This window comes from Erithacus rubecula (assembly GCF_903797595.1).
Source record: "Erithacus rubecula genome assembly, chromosome: 3".
NCBI classification, from domain to species: Eukaryota; Metazoa; Chordata; class Aves; order Passeriformes; family Muscicapidae; genus Erithacus; species Erithacus rubecula.
The window spans coordinates 123,433,471-123,446,635 of NC_136689.1; the positions used below are offsets into that span (position 1 = coordinate 123,433,471).

The 13,165-nt window shown below is 38.6% G+C and overlaps 2 long non-coding RNA genes across 2 annotated transcripts in view; both read right to left on the bottom strand.

Moving 5' to 3' along the window:
- Positions 1-746, bottom strand: part of LOC306800268 — a 31,320-nt gene extending 30,574 nt beyond the window's left edge. The window contains exon 1 of the long non-coding RNA XR_013773789.1: positions 470-746. This is a non-coding gene — a long non-coding RNA (uncharacterized lncRNA). The remainder of the gene's footprint in view (positions 1-469) is intronic.
- Positions 747-7,273: 6,527 nt separating this feature from the next.
- On the bottom strand, positions 7,274-9,533 carry LOC306799713. The gene is made up of 2 exons (XR_013773670.1): positions 9,422-9,533; positions 7,274-8,776 (listed from the first exon to the last, which is right to left on the bottom strand). It is a non-coding gene; the product is annotated as an uncharacterized lncRNA (long non-coding RNA).
- Between the last annotated feature and the right edge of the window lie 3,632 nt (positions 9,534-13,165).

Below are 13,165 nucleotides of genomic sequence, written 5' to 3' on the forward strand. Positions count from 1 at the left end.
TTGGAGAATCACAATACAGTGCTAAAAATAAGGATAAACTTTCCTGGAAAGAGCACACAAACACCAAGAAGCACAAACACACAGAGACATTGTGAATACACACAGCTAGAATGGCATTACAGAGCAACATTAATTGATCTCCTCTGGGCCAATGGGCTTCATAAATGCTCTGAAACACCTGTCAATGACAAGTCTACAAGTCATGTCTCTTAAGTAATGCCCAGGTTCACACATATCCTCTTCCTGCTCCTCCAGCTGTTTTATTGCTTCTGTCAGCTGTCAGGGCTCAGGTGGTGCTGCTGCAGGCAGCACTTCCAGTGGATGCCAAGGTAAAATAAATCAGAACATTTTAGCCAATTGATGCAACTGCAAGCACATGAAAAATGATTGACAGAAAATTACCACCAAGCAAAATATTGTATTAGCTGTCAGCTTATGGTAGTGAAGTTTTATTTGTACATACCCTCACCTGCACTGTTTTTTGATGCAGGAGATTCAGCAGCTTGTTTCATTAATTAAGTCCTGCCAAGAAAATCCTTCACCACAGGTAGGCAGCAGGATTTTGAAAACTTCTTTGTGATCATTACTAAACAATGCTTTTTATCTAAATCATGAAGAGAAAATATATTTCAGATATAAGGCCATACATTTTTTAATATTTTTTTCCAAAAGAATGAGCACCTCAATTAAAATGAATATTCATCTGGATAAGGCAAGCTATGAAAAGGTATCTTCTTTGCCTTAAAAGGTTAGATTTTCATAGTATGACAAAATAAAATACCTTCTTAAAGAAATACCTCCTAGAGTTTAAACTCCATGAAAAAATAAGATAAATCAATATCAAAGAGGTGAGATTCACCAAATAAGGCTGCTTATTTTGTATTTACCTGTTTTGCTGTCCTTTAACTTGAACCTTTATGGCTGCTACAGAGGGAATAGGAACATTTCAGCAGGGAAGTATTGGCTTTTTGGTAAACTGTTTTGGTTTTCCTTTAATTTTATTTTCAGTAATTTAAATGAGATGTCTCAAGTAATGTACTTCTCTTTTTCCATCTCTACTAACAAAAGGTATGGAAGGAATTTCAAACCTTATTTCTGAAAGCATTTATTAACAGTATTAAAACTCCTATTACTGGCAACAAATAGAGCAGCACATTCATATTTTGAACACCTTCCTTAAATGCACACTCTCAGATGTCTAAAGTTCAGCATGTTCTCTTGCTATATTTTTTTTTTAATGAATGCAACTAAAATTTTACTTCTAATATATCTTTCAAGAGATGTGTTTCATCAAACTGCCACAGCACTTAGCCCCTTTCCCTTGGTGGTTGTCCTTGTTTTGCAAGACTCTGTGGCTTCCAAGCTGTTCTGCCAGTGACCAAGTAAGATGGAAAACATACATAAAAATATCCCCTTCTTCAGGATAGAGCTTCTGTGGCAAAGGCAGCACAAAATCCCTCACACAAGCTTTGGCACCAAGGGGAAGGGAAGGACAGAGCCATTTTTTCTTCATGTAAATAAGGTTCCCAGGGGCTCAAGCTATGCTAAGAGTGAATAATATGCGTCAACAAGTGTCTAGTCTTCAAGACTTCATATATTTTCTGTAGAGGCCATAAAAGAAATACCTGACTCAGAGAAATGTATGTGTGTATGAAATTTCTTCCCTCTTTGTAAAGTTCTTCTGGGATTTAGACAGTCATACCTAAATGGCTTTGTCTTTCTGGCACTTCCTCCCAAGGCTGAAATTCATGAGTACACTGAAAGAGACTTCTCCTTAATCTCTTTCTTGTCCTCTTAAACCCTCTGTGATGACCTGAAGAGTATGACCAACTAATGCAAAAGCTGATCAGCATTTACTTTGATTTTCCTTTCAAAAGCAAATTAGATCATATCCTAGGAGAGAAATAATATCTGAGTGATTACTTTAAAAAACTTTTCATATCTTCTTACTCTAATACAATCATTAATAGCAATTTATGGCAAATAGTTACCAAAGATGATAATAATTTTGTACAGTTGTTCTACCAAACATATGTTCTTCTCTAGCACTACAAAATGTACATGAATATTTAAAACTGCATCAAATAAACACCTCAATAAAAAATTAAAATACTGAAAGATCTTTTGAAATGTGCTTGCATATGAAGGATAGTCACTAAAAATGTACTGACATGTAAAAGCTTTTACCCATAGATTTTTAATACAAACGTCACTTTAAATTAACCTGTGTATATTTTAAAGGGATTCTATGAAAAATGAGAAATGTAGATCTCAACATTTTTTATACTTCTATTCTACAAATATCTGAAGAACACAGAAGAAAAATCTATCCTCGAGAGTGTTTAATAAAGCTGATTATTTAAACAGCTGTTTGAAAAGATGTGTCAAGCTGCTTATCTGAAATGTCACATTCACATCCTCACAAATATCACAACACAGCTGAAGTCTTTCCAGTCACGGATTTGAATGACAATAGTGACATCGAGTGGTCACTGCTGTTAAACGCTGCTGTGCATTGGCAGGATACCCCTGCCGTGATGGTAAATGCCAACGTGCAGTCAGTGTGAGTGGCACACAGTGCCAGGTCAGCTCACACTGCTCCTACAGCAGCTGCAGAGGTGAGTCCATCACAGCCTGCCAGCGTGCAGCTTAGCTCACAGTTTAAGTTCACAGTTTGTTCTCCTGGGCAGCAGATATCACTCAGTGGTAAAGGATTCAATGAACCTCTCGTGGTTTTGGTGCTCACTGAATCATGTTCCCAATATGCTGACCCTTTCTTCACTCCCTTTCCAGTGCCCATTGTCACAGCAAGACAGGATTTATACTAAAAATACCCCATCCTTTTTCATTAGTGTGTTTCATTTCTACATTTCAAAATGTTGCCCACACATTAAGGCTGTATGTAGCCCTAGCTGTGAGGGCAGTAACCTTCCATCAGTGACAAACCAGAAATCACTGGAACCCTTCACAGGCTTGAGTGCAAACAAGGTTCTCATTCAGAGCACGTCTCAATAACACATTCCCTGCTCAAACACACTTCCATATCATGCCCTGCATCTGCAGGCTGTGCCTTCAACAGAAAGCTCTCATCAGTACCAAGAGCTATAATGAGGGAACATGCTAAGAGTCCAATGCAAAATCTTTGATCTTCAGATTTCAAGGAGGGAGTGGTCTTTTGTCTGTATGACATTTAACAGCTTCTGCACATGGTGTGGGATTTTGGAGGAACTGAAGAATAATGTAGAAAAGAAAAACCATTTAATCATTGTAATAACAGCCCATGTGGATAAACAACCCCCTTCTCAAATCCATATGGTATGCACAAAATGTCCTGTTTCATTTGCATGTTGCTTTCTTCTTCTGATGTTCCCAGTCATTATTCCCTGATAAGCTACATTGGAAATAAATTATTTCTGCTGCATTTCTGTAAGAAAATTAATTGAGAGTACTAAAGTAATGGATATTTACAATAGGGCTGAAGCAGATGAAAAACATAGTAGGCTTTGGTATGTATACAGGAGGCTGAGATATCTAAAGACTTCCTGCAACTGAGATGGTTCCAGCATGGACCTGCAATAGTGCCCTTCCTGGAGCACCTCGATGCACTTACAGAGATAAGCAGCACAGGAGACAAGGGAGATGTCTCTCAAACTCCCAAAGAATGTACGAAGATGTAAAAGGATGGCAGATGGGCCCAAAACATAGTCTGTATTCATAAACATTTGGAGGCGTGGAGGAGGCCAGTGGAATGGGAGAATAATAAGTATATGTTAGGGGATCCAGGATAATACTTTATGAGAATGTATAAATCTGTAGATTGAGTATAAAAATAATTTAAATAATGTAGCATAAGCTGGGTTGCTGAGAGATTTCAGTAATGAAATTGAAATACAAAAGGATTGTTAGAAGATGTATCATTGTATTAAGTGGGACTTGCATGATGCAAATGGTATGGAATAAGGCATGGAGATTGTGTTGAGTATGGCTGGGATGGAGTCAACCTTCCCACAGATGGTCACAGTGCTGTGCTTTGTACCTCAGCTAGACAGGTGTCACTGTCACACAAGTGCTTTGGCTACTCCTGAGCACTGCTCCCACAGCATCAAGGCTGTGTTTCCAACATCCCCACACACCCTAAAAGCCAGTAGGCTGGGGGTGGGCAAGAGGCTGGGAGAGGACAAAACCAGGACAGCTGACTCAGGATGACCAAGGAGATATTCCATACCAAATAACATTGTACTTAGAAATAAAACTAAGAGAAAGAAGAAGAAATAGGGGCATTTGTAATTTAGGTGTTTATTTTCTAGAAAATATGCACACCCAAGTCCTATTTCCCAGGCATTGGCTGGATATCACCTGCTGATGGGAAGTAGATAATATATCTTTTTGTTTCCCTCTGCTTCCATGTGCAGTCTTTCCTTTTTCTTTATAAACTACCTTCATCTCATCCTATGAGTTCTTCATCCTCTATTTCTCCCCTGGGCCCTGCTAAGGACAGTGATAGAATAGTTGGATGGGCACCTGGAGACATTCAAGGTCATTCCATCACTACTTCATACAGCTCTTCCCAGCCAGCTCTTCCCCATGAGAACATTACATGAAAGAACTGAAAGGTTGCAGACCAATTACAGCCCAATTTATTCTTCTGTATGTGTCTTTCTAGTCTCCTGGCCATTGCCATCAATAAAGCAATTAATCATCTGTATTCTTTGTCTGACACCAAAACAGACTGCTGAAAAGGTATCTAAAAGCTTAGAAGCAGGCATCTACTCAATAACAGGATAAAAAAAAAAACCTCAATTTGTACTCCAAAACGTTCAATGACCACGTTTTTCAAAGAAGTATGGGACACCTAGATAAAAGAAAATGTTGATAATTCTTTTTTAATTGTCAGGCAGACATAGCATATAAAAAGCAGGCACTTTTGGAAGAGCAATGTATGATGATATACATTCACAAGCACAGAAGTTTTGAATGAGTTTAACACCTTACATAAGCCAACCTAAATCTATTCTTCTGTCAGTCCAAGTAGATTCTTAAAAAGAATTGGGCATCTTACAGTTTCATAATAAATGAATAACCAGAACACTGGAAGATTTTTTTTTAATATCAGATGCATAAAACTCTTCTTACCTGTTCTCTTCCTTGTTATTTTCTCCCTGCTTCCCTATTTTCTTCTTCTTTCCCTTGTACTCTTCAATTATCTTTGATCAATTTAAACATTATTTAAGGAAACAGAAAATATATTTTGGGTTGTCTCTGTCATTTTAAATACAGATATTTCTAACCCAAGCTTAAGTCTTTGAAAGAAATAATAATTAATGAAAAAATCTGAGTATTTTCCTACAAGACCTTTAAACACTTCCAGCCTTACAGAAATAGGTTAGACTAAAATTTCCAATCCCAATTTATCACAGAGGTTCTTATTTACCTGAAATTTAAATGAAATTTACTTCCCATTTTGACACTCAAGGCACAACAGGAAAACAAATTTCTTAATTGTTTTAAAACTGCAATGCTTTCCAATTTGAAATACTGACTCTTTTTTAGTGAAAAATCTTGTATAATCATAACACCTTGATAGATTTTTCCAGAATCAATTTTTCATGACAACAGTTCATGAAAAGTCAGTAGTCCTGACTAAATCACAGTTGTTTCCTTGCCCATGCTTCTATTCTAGAGATGGAGTCACATCACGCATATTTCCTCTTTTATTTTGCCTATATGTACAGCACAACTACTACAATATAAAAATATTTAGCTTGAAGGTCACATCCTAAATTAATTTGTATTTGATGCTCTTAAAAGGTATTCTTTATAAAACTTTTGAAAATTTGGCTTCAATAAATTTGCTTAGATATGAATCTATACTAGAGTTTTTCACTTATGGAAAATACACAGAAATATGTTTCCAGTTTACCAAATCACACAAAATTTCTCTTTTTCCTTGAAGACCACAAGATGGCATGTGAAACACATAATACTGACAACATACTTGAAAGAGTACAGTATAAAAGTGGTATGCAGTTCTACCAGAAGACCATAACATGAATACTCAGTTTTAAAAACCAGCCTAGATCTTTGGCAGGAGTTTGCCTTTTTCAGTCTGAGCTCTTTGTATTGGAAAAGGAACAAGATGTGCAAGCCTTTTATTAACAGGAGGGATTATTCTTTTTAATATAAAAGTATATTAAAGCATTCTAACAGACAGTGGGCCTTGACATCCAGAGTGGGTAGCAGAGTGAACTCCAGCAAATTTCTTCCAGGATTTCCATTTAGCCATAAGAACCAGATGATCTTCATGCATGCAGCTGTGGTATGCTAAACCTTCATTTTAGTGAAAATTAATTAGGAGGTTTTATTAAGCAAGAAACTGTATTTTAAAATGGAAAAATATGGAATCTGGTACTGTTTTGCTACACCATGGAAGTTCTGAGCCTGATCACACTGATGTCTGAGCACAATGAAAAGTTTTTCACTTATCTCACACACTTTTAAATTCAGTAGATTCAGGAAATGCCATTGGGACACCTAAAGGACATCAAAGATATAACAGTGTTGACTGTCAGGAGTGATTGTTGGGGTATCTTCTCATGTGCTTTATCCAAGATGAAAATATTATGTTTTTGCCATTGCCAATAAAAATTGAATCATGTTGATGCATCCAGTTTTCTGAATTGCACTCCAAAGAAACACCTTCATTCCTCAGATCACTTCAAATGCATTCCAAACCCAATCTTTCTGCTCCATCCCAACTACAATCTCAGCCTTTCTAGGTTATTTTACTCTGTATGAAGGTGAGTTGTGGCAACCCCAGGGCAGTTAACACTTTACAGGCATTTCCTGTATTGACCAAGTGCAATTTTGTTCATGGAAGACAGGCACAGGAAACATCTGCTCCACTCTATAAACACTAGTGGAAGGGTCACGTTAATGACTTGCTAATACCTGTGGGCATTCTGACAAATGGAACCTGTAAGAGTGTTGTACCCTGTGTAAATGGAGCCCTCAATACAGATCTGGCATCTATATTGTTCAAGAAAATACTCCACCTTAATTTCTGTTTCGATTTTTTTAGTCTAGTTTGGTTTAGGGGTTTTTTGCCTTCTTTTTTTAGACTATTTTCTGGGATTCACCTCACCACAAACTGTTACATTTGTGATAAAAATATGCCTTACATTATTCCCAGATGACACATGCTAATTGTTGACACAAACGGAAAGAGAGGGACATGTGTTTATGCCTGATAAAAAGTGATTAACAGGTTGATTCATTATGGCTTACTATAAATTCCTTGAAGCATAAATACTGTTGCTGAAAGTCATAGACTTTCAACATAATACTTATCATGAAATACATGCTCTTAAATAAATGAGAAGTAATTGCACTTGCTAAAAAAATTACTGAGGCTTTGACTATCTGAATCACAGAATCTAGGCAAAACCTTGGAAGGTTTTCAAACCTGGAGCTGGAAACTGGGGCTATTTTTCCTATTATGAATAGTCCTGTATACCACTAAGTATGCTGAGTTCTTTTGAGTCTTGACTCCTCATTTCATTTACAGATAGGCTGCATCTTAATTTGACTTCAAAGCACATAGATGTTGTCAAATAAACATGCCAATTTTTCCCTTATTTAAGTGCCAACACAAACCACAAAAAAACCAAATGTAAATGTATAACATTTCTAACTCCCACATTCCCACCTGGTACTGTAAATCCACTTGATTATCTAGAGCTTGCCTGTAGTTAAGTAATGAATGTTGTTCTCCTTTATGACTCTGTCATGACTGACAGCTTGACAGCTATTTGGAAAGAATTGTAGCTATTCAAGCTAGACGACAGAGCTCCAACACATTATGTACTTCTGGGAACTGAAATTACAGACCCAGCAGATTTGCTACACCCCAGGAGGTGCCTTGAATCATAGATTCATAGAATGGTTAGGATTGGAAGGGACCTTAAACCTCTAGTTCCAAACCCCCTGCCATAAGCAGGGATACCTCCACTAGATCAGCTTGCTTAAAGCTCCATCCAACCTTGACTTGAACAATTCAGGGATGGGGCATCCACAACTTCTCTGGGCAAGCTGTTCCAGTGCCTCATCATCCTCACAGTAAATAATTTTTTTCTGATATTTAATCTAACCCAACACTCTTGAGATTCCAATTCCCCTGTAACTACATGCTCTTGTAGAAAATCCCTCTCCATTTTCTTTGTAGAGTCCTTTCAGGTATTGGAAGTCTGCAAATACCCCAAAGCCTTCTCTTTTCCAGATTAACAAACCCAATTCCCTCGCCTTTCCTTGTGGGAGAGGTGTTCCATCCCTCTGATCATTTTTCTGGCCTCCCCTGAACTCACTCCAACAGGTTCATGTCTTTCCTGTGCTGGGGATCCCAGAGCTGGATGCAGCACTCCAGGTGGGTGTCAGCAGAGCAGAGCTGAGGGGAAGAATCACCTCTCCTGACAGGCTGGTTTTGCATCAAATCTGCTGTACTTGTATAATAGTTTAAATTTTAAAACAGAAAATAAATGGGGGGGGGGAGGGACACGACAAAAACTTGCTCAAATTCACAGCTGAAAGAAAATTTTTCAGCTTTCTCTCAGCTGAACTAATTTTGTGGGAAACACCAAGAAGAGCAGCATTTTAGACTGAAAAAAAAAATAAAGGTTAAATCCTAGGAGTAGGGGGAAGGGGGAAGCTGAAGTATTTGACAAAATACTCAGCACAAAATATGCACATAGACTAATCCTGAACACAGCAGACCACTGAATACCTATGTTATGGGCTGATGTTTGGACTGGCTCCTCTCCTTGCTTCCCCCGTGCAGCTGCCGGTCCCTCCCTCGGATGGTTTTATCTAGGCTGGTGTTTTCCGGCTCTCTCTCTCTTGCTGCGCTTCGGTTGTGGGCTGTGTCTTGCTCTCTGCCGTCTGCTCAGCTGTGACCCCCTCCCCTGGCTTCTTTGGCCGTTTTTTCCCTTTTTCCCCCAGCTGTTTTGTCTGTGCCCCCGTGTTGGCTTGTCTTGGGTTTGCTTTTGCTTGTCTTGGGCTCGCTTTAGCTTGTCTTGGGCTTGCTTTGGGCCTGCTCCCGGCTGCCCCTCCCCCTCTCTCCCTTCTCCCTGCTCCAGGGATTTGCACCGACTCCGGAGGACGAGGATCTGGACTTCGGGGGCCGCTGCTGGAGGTCGGCTTGGGAGGCTCTGCCACTCTCCTCGGCGAGGACCGGCTGGGTTCGTCTCATCTGGGTTTGGGTTGGGGGAGTGTTTCTTTTGTATTTTTGTTAATAAAAAGTTTTTTCCATTTTCACCACAAGAACAATTCTTTCTGAGCTCATTGAAGGAAGGAATTGTAAAAAAGAAAAAGGGGGGGGGGGGCCCTTTGGAGCTCTTTTTTCCCCAAATTTGTCCTAAACTTGGACAACCTAATACTCCCTGTGTTTGTAAAGTTGGAGGTGTCAGGGAATGCTTCTAGGCCTGGCACTCATCTTCCAACAGGAGATAATTCTATAAGAATTGAATTAATAATCCTTTTTTTAAGAGTTTTTAAGAATTTGTATGAATAATCCTTTTTGGCTCATGAGAAATACTGCTTTCCTAATAATCACCATGGTTCAGGAATTAGGAAATACTCTGAACAGGCATTTCTGATTCATATTCTATTTTAGATGGATGATAGTCATCCCATGCTAATAGTTCTTGTTGCTAGGAAATGGTCAAAGACAATTTTATTAGATTCAGCACCCAGGATGGACCTGGGCTTCACCTGACCCCTGAGAAGCCACATGTTAACAAAGGTACAGAAGAGTGCCACAGTGCTATCGTGTGTAAGGAGAATTTTGCATAATCACTCCCTCTTTTCTTTCCTCCTCTGCCAACCTTTTGCATCTGCATTACTTCTACACAGAAAGCTTCTCTGGGTTCATGCAAAACCAGGGGCTAGGAACAGCACTGCTTTCATTAAGGTGCTCAGGTCCCACAAGTAAGTGGAGAAAAGAGGGAGCTCTATGAAAATAGCAAATAAACACTGAAATTGTTCAAGTGTGGTGTGGCTTTGTTAAATTGCTAGGGCTGAAAGGAAATGTCATATACCTTCAAAAGAGCACTAGAGCTTATCCTGATATTACACTCGTGATGTGTCATCACCACATGGGCACCAACAGTAGCATAACATGGTTATGCTAAAAAATCCAGGTGACTCAGAAGCATCAATCCCCAAGCACTCCCTCCCTCCTTCCCTCCAAACTGCTAGAACAGCTTTCAGCAGCTCTGCTCCTCGATTCAGTCAGCTGGGTAGTGTCAACATGCTGTAATAGCTGGATACAAGTACTTTCACACAGCTCTCTTAATATTAAATTGTGACAACAGACATCTAAAACCACAGGTAACAGCTTCCAAAAGAGTTCAGATCCTTAGGAATGGCCCACCTAGAGTGTGGCACATGCTAACAAGGAAGGGTTGTTTGATGCTGGCAGAGCACACAGAGGATTTCAAAGGCTGCTGGTTTCCATGGTTGTAGCACTCATCACCAATAGATCTGAACAAGTCTATCATTGCACTGCCAGTGTGACAGCAGGAAAAACAGGATCTCAGCCAGAATCTAAACACCTGATGAATTGTTTCAGAAAAAAACCAAAACAAAACAAAACTTGTTTCAGTAAGAGCAAACACAATTAAAGAGGTTACTAGCAGAGTGCTTCATTACTGCAATGTGGATAGTACAAAATATTCAGGCAAAATATTCATTTCAAAAAGGCTATTATAACCAAATATCCCTTGCCTTTTTATGTAAAAGCTTGAAAAATAAAAAAAAAAAAAAAATAAAAAGCAGGGACAGAGGCATTGTGATTACTGAATGAAATCTCATTTTCTAAAACAGGGTTTTCCATGCAGCTCCAAAGACTCAACTAAAATTCAGAGCACAAATATCAAGGGCTAAGAGGAAAAAAAGCCATTTCCCCAAATTTTTCAGAATATTTAAGAGGTAAAAGGGTCCATCATGTTTAAGTCCAACAGCAAAAATACAGTAAAGTTGTTTGAGATATAAAATAATCATCATGCAACCATAGCTTCTTTCAATCTGAACATCTTGTCTTGACAACAGATTTCTGCTATTAGGAAAACACAGTCAATCTAGTGAACTGCAAAAAAAACCACAACTAGACTTGGTGCTTAATATCCATAAAAATGAAAACACTAAAATTATTTGGTGGAGGAACAAGACTGAAACAAATTTGAATAAAATTTATATTTATAAAGATATGCAGGTACTGTGAACTTTTTTAAACATACACATGAATATAAAAGGGTACATGTATATCTATGTGTAAGAGGCCTGGTTTTCAGGTGGAGACACCCAGGAAAAGATATGTATTTTGTAACCTATTCTCAACATCAATGTGAATATCTGTTTACAGTAGAAATCTAAAAGCTCTTTCCAGACTATGCTGGCCACAGGGAAGAATGTCAAAGAGCAAATACCTCCTCAGTGTGGAAAGTGTGCTTAATTTCAGTTGTTATTTTACTTGATCTTCTACAGAGATAAAAGGAATGGAAAGTGTTTTACAAGTCAGCATCATGATGTATCACATTGTAGTTAGCTGCCCTCCAGGATTTCACAAGCTGAAGGAAGACTAAGCCCATTGCCAAAGGTTTCACACTTTCAGAACCATTTTTCAAATTTTAAATTCAAGAAAATTACAGTCATTACAACACAAATCAAACCACTATGAATACTACTACACACACAGAAAGTATCCTCTGCTGTAGACTTTGCTTACATCATTATCAGTAGGGATATTCAGATTTCCATGTGAAAGGACAAGTCAGAACACTTAAAAATGAAAAAGACTGCGTGGGAAGTCTCACAAGTTAGAATTTTTAAAAAGTAAACCAAAGACAGCTATTTATCTGCCACATGCTATAAATACTGCTTCTATCACTTAGAAACAGTATTTAACAAAAACTTTAGTTTTATAAAAAGTTTAATCTACTTTCGGATCTCAGCCTCAGCCCCAAGCTGCCATTAGGGTTAGGGTTAGGGTTAGGGTTAGGGTTAGGGTTTGGGGTGTGAGGAGGACTCAGCTCCAGGAACATGCACCTGGAACAGGCATGACAAGAGAAGCATGGCATTGCTCCAACAGTGCTGCCTCCACATCCACTTTTAGAATCACAGTCATTTTCCTGGGGTTTAAGTCAGTGTACTTAACACTATAAATATACATTAAATCAACACAGCACACAGTAACAAGATGCACAAACAAATTTTCAGTATAGTGTCATCTTAATGGCAAAGACTGTAACTATGTATGGACACCGTGGTTTTATAATGCAAGCTCATGCTAATTGTCCTTTGCATATCATTTTCTTTTGGGGAAAAAAAAATCTTCCTTATACATCAAATTTAAAATTGTATGACTAATGGTACTACCAACACAGCTAATACACAGAGGGATATACATAAACAGATACCCAAAACCTGCATACTGCAAACACTGCCTTTCTGGGAAACCACCCAGTGTTTCTAAAGGAAACAGAATAACTGGAAACTGAAAGTAAAGTAAGTCACTGGTGGCTTTACGTGGTTGATCATATGTTCATAATGCTGAAGCATTTGGAGGATATAAATCATCCAAGATACAAGAAAACTGCAAAAGCCACAAAGCTACCAAAGTGCTAGGACCTAGACATGTTTTAAAATTAATGTTGTGAAATATTGAACATATTGTAGTTTGAAAACTTAGGTATTTTCCCTCATTCTCTGGTCCATATCCACGAGCGGGAGAAACGGAAGGTGAAAAGCCACAGGCGCTTAGCCCCGATCCACACACACAGAAAGTCAAGTGAGTTGCTCTATTTACCATTATTTCATCCTGTGGAACTGTCACTCCTTCTGGAAAGCCACAGACCTGTACTTTCAAATGAAATTACTTTGTTAGTCTGTGAGAACTTGGCTTGGAGAGCAGGCTTTACAAAATCTTCCTGTGTAACCTCCGCGTAAAGCTGCCATAAATACATCAGCGTATCAGCTCGCTAGGAGCAGGAGGGGCAAGGGTGAACCTGCACTTACTGGAAATTTCGAAATTCCCTTTTTGAAATGCTACTATCCTCAAAAATCCTCCTAGGACAATCACGGAGGAGATAAGCGACGGCATGAGACAATTGCTTGA